Here is a 6,986-nt window from a genome sequence, read left to right as displayed (position 1 = left end):
TAGATATAGGATATTATCAAATTAGTTTTCTTTTTAACAGCCCTCTGGCTTCAACATTTTCATGAGCATCATTTATTTAACTGACAAGATCATCTATAATCCTTTTTGGTTTCAACAGCAGTGTCTGATTGACAGTAGCAAACTCTATTTACTGATCGTTTTTCCCAAAACCCAAACCCCCCTGCCCTGATGCTTAGCTGGCTGACATCCCTGAAAATCTTTGGTGATAATCCTTAGAAGAATCACCAGAAACAGGGAGGCTCTTTGGAGCTACCTTGTGTGCAACCTGGAGCAGGCACTAGGACCGCCCAGGAGCCGATAGGCAGCCACGCTTCACAGCCCGTCAGAAGGACTGAGCCGCCTTTGCTGTTACACAGGAAGAGAGCAGGCAGCATCAGTATCGGCTCAGCATCCTTCCCCCTTCTGTTCGATTAGAAGGTATTTACTTGCTATTTATCACTCAGGCTTTGAATGCTGTCACGTGCCTTTAGTTTTCCCTTAATATGATGCTCTGAAATGCTGTCCAGCACCTATTGAGTTACTATATTATTTTATGTTAATTTCCACAGCTGATCGAAGCAACAGTGCCATAAAGAAATGGGCTAGATATTTCCAGAGGCTGCAATCTGGAGGCGTTTGGAGGTGTGAGTACGTTGGTCACAGATCTCTAATGTGTTGGCTGTATTAGTCGTGTCTCTTGACCTTCCTCTTCTTCGTTGAAAGAGCCAATGTGAGATGCCATCTGCATATTTCATTCATAAAGGAAATGCAACTAGATGGTGACAGAAACCACTAATGATGGGCCTGAAACTCTACTTTGGAGTGGCTGTGGTTTCCTCTTCCAGTCTGTGGGTTTGCAAGAGAAGCTGGGTTTGCAACTGAGTTTGGATGGGAAAGAGATTTTGCTCAGGGCTGCAGACTGCGTGTGTGGATTCTGCTTTCTGTTTTCAAAGCTCAAAGACTTTCCTTTCTAATCATTGCCATGGTGCAGTGTAGGAGTCTTTTTATGCTTTCTTTATTTCTGCAAATACTCCTATCATAGATGTAGACTGCCAGAAAGCTATTAAGTCATTTGGTGCCCCACAGTGTAAAGCCACTGAAGAGAAATCTAGTTTGCTTTTTCTTAACCATATACCATATACTTTTTCCTGACTCAATACCACAGCTAGTAGATGGCACACAGAAACATTAAAAAGCAATGCTAATCTAAGATTCTTTTTTCCTGTTCAAAAATAATTTTGATTATGCATGATAAGGGAGTAGTTTGCTATTAGAAAACCCAAATGATTATGATTTTATGGGGGAAATGGAAAATTCTTTTTGAGTATTTTACAAATCAATTGAAGGTCCTTTTTAAGAGCCTTGGTGCCAATTTTATGCATTCAAGGCTCTCTTAAAACTTTAAAGCCTTCCCAAACTGTTAGATGTGGTTTTGACCACAGTAATTAGTTTAAATTTATATACATTATGCCAAAATGTAATAGGCAAGTGTATTCATAAATGAACAAAATATTGAGTTCTGCTACTGGTCAATTCATGGTAAGATAAACATGGTAAGATAAAATTCATTGTGAGATAAACAGTACCAACAAAATTTATTTCAGGAAAGAAAATATTTAACTAAGACACAATGCAAGGCATCAACATTAAAAGTGTGACTTTAATGAAAAACATTTGTTAAATAATTTTTAAAATACTTTTAATGGTTCAAAAAAGTATATGTTTAGGTTTCTTGTATTTGATATGTTGAAATACCCTAAATGTGATTTCAAAATGTTTAGGTATCAAATTTTTGAAAATGTATCTATAGTTCCCTTAACACTCTTTATTTGGCAAACAAAAGAGGGGCAGAGGATATGAAGGAGAAAGAGACTAAGTTTTACTTTACAGTTTTTTTAATATTTTGAATATTCTGATATTTACTATATAAGTATGCCTATATATAATATATAATATATATTATATATATTATTATATATAATATATACTATATTTACTATATAAGTATGCTCCCTATACTTTTTAAATGTAACTAAAATTATAAATGATTGTAATCATTAATTTGCAGTATCTGTAGCAAATGAAAATAAATATATCAAAAACATGTTTATATTGCTATGTAACATTTCTTAGGCAGAGAAAGTCATTTTTTCTAGAAAATGACTTGCTTCTGAAGGAAGTTAGGGAAATTAGATTGGGGGTGGTAATAAACTTTCATTAGTTTCTGGGCAAAAGTAATTTTTTAAACCTATTTTTGCATTGGTGCACCTACAATTTATTTTCAAGTTTGTGTATATTACATATCTTCATAAACTTTGTGTTATTAAAGTTTTCTCCTTTCTCTTTTTTAAAATACTTCCTATATTCCAAGTCTGTAAAGATGACTCAATTCTTCAAATTAAAACTTAGTTTTGAAAATTCCTACCCATCATATAATGATTTGCAGCCTTAAACTTCAGTTTCATGTCAGACTCATCATTACACATGTCTTGTTAATAATTTTAAATAACTTTGTTTCATGTTAACTTTAAAGATTCATTGAATTCAATGATGATAGGGGAAAAAGTCCCAAGATGTATGTTTTTATTCAGAATTTGACAGGCACACTTTTCAGGACATGAATTTTGAACTTTCTTCCTGAATTTAAGTCCTAAAATTAAGTCCACTGGCTTGACCTAATCAAATGAAGACAGTTGGCACAGTGCTTAGCAGAAGTTCAGAATTACTAGCAAACAAATGGCACTTAAGCTAAGAAATAAGATGTAAAGGCTAAAACGACTTTGTTAGAATGTGAAAGTAGTGATTGTCATTAGACAATCACTACTTTGTCAACGAGTTTGATGCCTGAAGATATCCCAAGGCCTTGAAAAGTCTTGCAGCCCAAGAAGTTCAGGTGGATATCAATGTTATATAGATTTACTTGGTAGTGTTAAGGTTGACATTTCTAACAGATGGATTTTAACATGCATATTTTTAGCAAAAAGAGTTCCAATAAATAGTAAATCTCATTCCACCGATTTCACCAACAGCAGTGCTTTTCCATCCAAAAAGACAGACAATATTCCCTAACAGAAATTCTTTCATGAATAGAATACTTAGAAAGACATTTCTAAAAGACAGATTTTACATTATTTCTACATAGAAAAATATAGCATTTACAGTACTAAGCCATCCAGAAGAAGCTAATATAAAGGAAGAAGTATCAGCAAAATTATTCTAGTATTGCAGTTTGCTTTTTCAAATTTTTTTTTCTGAGCATCTGTATAAATAAGAAAATATATCTCCTAGTAGAAACCACAGAAAAATGCAATAAGTCATCCAAGGACCAATGGTAGACCTGTGGGAGACAGTGTTTACTGAATGGATGAGAAAAAGAAATGTGGAAGAATAACAAATGGTCCTTTTTTATTTGTCATGAAAGATAATTGCAATTCTAATATGAGTTTTTAAAAATCTGTTGGCCACATACACATGCCACAATAAATAGGAATTACATGTAACTTGAGATTTTCCCATTATGATTTCTCCTTAAATAAAAGATTTAAGGAAAGAAAATAAGAGTATATAAGCGATGTGTCATCTCCACGTCAGTTATAGTTGTGCGAACTGGGAGGCACAAATTATGTATTTTGTTGGATTTTGGCAAAAGGGAAAGTTATTATCCATATAGTTTTGGAAGAAGTTTTTCTCCAGAGCAAAGGTTTTGTTGTTTCCAGAACTGGATATTACTTATAAAGAAATAAGTTTATAGATATAGCAGAAAGCTTTTAAATATATGAGATTCCGTTTTTGAGTGTAAAGGACACATACGCAATGTGTTCATGCATTTGTTGATATGCAAGTTTATCCAAAACATTGCTTTAACTTGTCCCTCCTGGTTGACACAACTATAACTGACGTGAACATGGGAGACGATTAATATACCTTCAATCATTTTCCCTTAAATATATTATTTGATAGGGAGGAAGTTAACGCTAAGGAAACTTTCTGATAAATATTAATCATGATTTCACAGATGTTTAAATTGCAAATAAGATTTGCTCTTTCACATAATAGTGGTCATTGGAGTTTGCACGCTGGAATCAGTGTAAGGTTTTTTGGACACAGCATTTAATGTCCTTGAATTATTTTTCATTGATATGTATTAACAATCTCTCGCTGTATCACAGGTATGGGAGTTGGAGCAGTAAACAAGTTATGTCCCCCCTTGCACAGTTTCCATCATTTTGTGAAGGAATAGAGGCAAAAAGCAAGCAATTAAATATTATTAACCAAATGCATTGCTACTAAAATTATGTTGTTATTATTACTATATTTTATTGCCAATTAAATAAACCAGAATATATCTGATAAGTGCTAACTGGAAAATTAAAAGAGGATACTGTGATAATGAATGGCTTTGTGGCATTTTCAGTTAGGGTTGTTTGGAAGACTTCCAAAAAAAAAAAAAAGTGATGTATCTTCAGGGGTCCAGGTGAAAAAGTTAGCCAGATAATGAGAGGCACGGTGCTACAATAGCAAGTGTGTGGATTTAGAAGCAAACCTGCTGCAGTTTAAATCCATTCTGTGTCATTCTTAAACCTTGAGATCTTGAGCAATTTACCCTTGGAGCCGGTTTGATAAAATGTTACAGAATTTTGACATGAAGAAAAATGAGATGATATATGTTGAGTGTCTATGACACTATGGAAGAATTTAATTTCCATGATGACTTACAAAGTGCTATGACTTTGTGAACTAACTCCCTCAAATACTTCATCCAACAAACAAGCATTTGACTGTTTTACCACTCCTGTGCCCCTTTCTTTAATTTTTTTTTGGGTGAATTCTATCACAGAGTTGAGGGAGAAAAGACTGACACTTCCACAGACAACAGAAAAAGAATTGTTTCCGAATCTTCTAAAGCGCAAGCCTCAGCTAGGATCTTTGTTAGATGCAGATGTTATTAATTTTGCTTATTTCCCCAGAAACCACCAACACATTGGTTGATGGGTGTTGATTATGGTGCTGTTCCTCTCAGGCAAGGCTGGAGTGAGATGACTACATCCACAGAGGTTAAACATAGCCTCTAGAAGGACTGTGCTTACTGGGCTCAGCCCATCACATCCCACCTCTTGAGAAGTTGAGTGAGATGCATATGGCATTTCTAGTGCACAGCACAGCTTTCAGGCTCAAGTAGAAGAGACAATTGATAAAGATAAGAATTTCTTTGATAAATTTATGGATAAAGAAGGTAGTTCATTGATACTTGGAGAATTCATATCTAAAGATGCTTGGGGTTTTGTCATCTCATAGGCGTTCAGCCGTGAAACACATACCTGCACACAAACATGCACATGTATTCCCCCAAGCAACTGCTATACATTTTTTTAAGTAGAAAATTGCTATGGTGTGATTTTAAGTATTTTCCTTCTATTGTTCTTGACACTACAGTTATGCATAGGATCAAAATGGTTCAAAAATATTTTTCCCCAGTTATTTCAAAGGAAAACCTTCCTCCTGGAGTCTAACAGCTAGCTGTATTTGAAGCTACTTTATCAAACAAAAGTCAAAACAGAAAACTAAACTAAAGTTTTTTAAAATGGAAAAGTCTGGCATAGAAAAGAGGCATGGTTGGGGGAAAATGTCTGTGATGGGTTTGGACTTGATTGAGACAACTTTCCAATCTTGCAGAAGAAAATGGAATTCCCCCGAGTGGCAGCCACAGACAAATTGACGTGTTCAGACTAAAATGTGTCCTTGTTCAGAAACAGGAAAGAGCAAAGGCTCTTGCTGGGGATAAAAGAAGCAGTGGGAGAGTTAGGCCAGGAGTAAAATTCAAGTTTATGAGACCTTGTGCTGCTACTGTCTAAAATCTACCTGCGGCTCTGAGGTGCCCCACCGGCATGTTATTGAAGATGTAACTTGATCTACTTGGGGCCTATTCTTTATTGCTGTGTATTGGGATTGGATTTTATGATAATCAGCAATATCAGGTAGTTATTTTGTCATTTTTCTTTAAAAATTTATCTATTATTCAACTATTATGCTTGGAACAACTCTGGAACTTATGTTTATTGCAAATACAATATTAGGAATCTGGAAGGAATAAGTGAGTTCAGGAGGTCTACTAATCCCACATATAGTATAATCCTGAATATAAGTAGTAATATTGACTGTAAATAATAAAAAATTTTATTAACATTGTGTAATTCTTGGAGAAACAATAGATAGCTAGAGAATTAGATAGATATAGGTAGATAGATAGATAGATAGATAATAGGTAGGTAGATAGATAAACAGATAGATAAAATCCCTAGTAACACATCAACTTCTAAAGACAATCTTCAAGGTATGCATCTAGCAGCTTGCATAATTCTTTTTCTCCTACATTTTAATTCAGTCAATTGAGTATTTATTTAAAACACCAAATTATTTACAACTTTGTTTTAATTATGACAACTATGATTCCTTTCAGTGTCACTACCAGTTAATCTACCAGTAAATGTCATAAAGCAATAAGGGCAACAGGTCATGAAATATAAATATATTTTTCATATCAATATTTATTTGCAAAGATGAGACTATAATCCAGCTGTTGGGTGGTGCCAGAACCATGGCATAGTCGCCAAAATGTGTACTCTTTAGGGAACATACTTTTATAAATTCATATTTGGTTTTTCAAATGTGATTTTAGTGGTGAGGAGTATCGTGTGTGTAAATGTGGGGAATTTTTATTTATGTCAAAAGTTGGATGTCAAAATAAAGGTTAAACTGGCTGAGTCTCACAAAATACTTACGAAGCAGGAAAAATTTTAAAAATTTTAGAAGCATCCAAAAATTCAACCAGGTCAAGAAAGACATGACTTAGCAACAGTATATATAGAAAATTACTTAGTAGTTTGAATTCTCAGTAAGTTCAATGTGAGTGGACAATGTGATGTGGCTACTAGAAAAGTTAATGTGATGTGGCTACTAGAAAAGTTAATGCATGCTTAGGCTACACT

At 34.2% G+C, this 6,986-nt stretch overlaps 1 protein-coding gene across 1 annotated transcript in view; it reads left to right on the top strand.

The window, feature by feature from the left end:
- Positions 1-362: 362 nt before the first annotated feature.
- Positions 363-6,986, top strand: part of RAB27B (RAB27B, member RAS oncogene family) — a 183,453-nt gene continuing 176,829 nt past the window's right edge. The window contains exons 1-2 of the mRNA XM_030810396.1: positions 363-438; positions 570-644. The gene's annotated coding sequence lies outside the window, so the exon portion shown is untranslated. The remainder of the gene's footprint in view (positions 439-569; positions 645-6,986) is intronic.

This window comes from Nomascus leucogenys, chromosome 4 (genome assembly GCF_006542625.1).
Source record: "Nomascus leucogenys isolate Asia chromosome 4, Asia_NLE_v1, whole genome shotgun sequence".
NCBI lineage: Eukaryota > Metazoa > Chordata > Mammalia > Primates > Hylobatidae > Nomascus > Nomascus leucogenys.
Note: the sequence above shows the minus strand (reverse complement) of the source record. Positions and strands in the feature narration are given on the sequence as shown.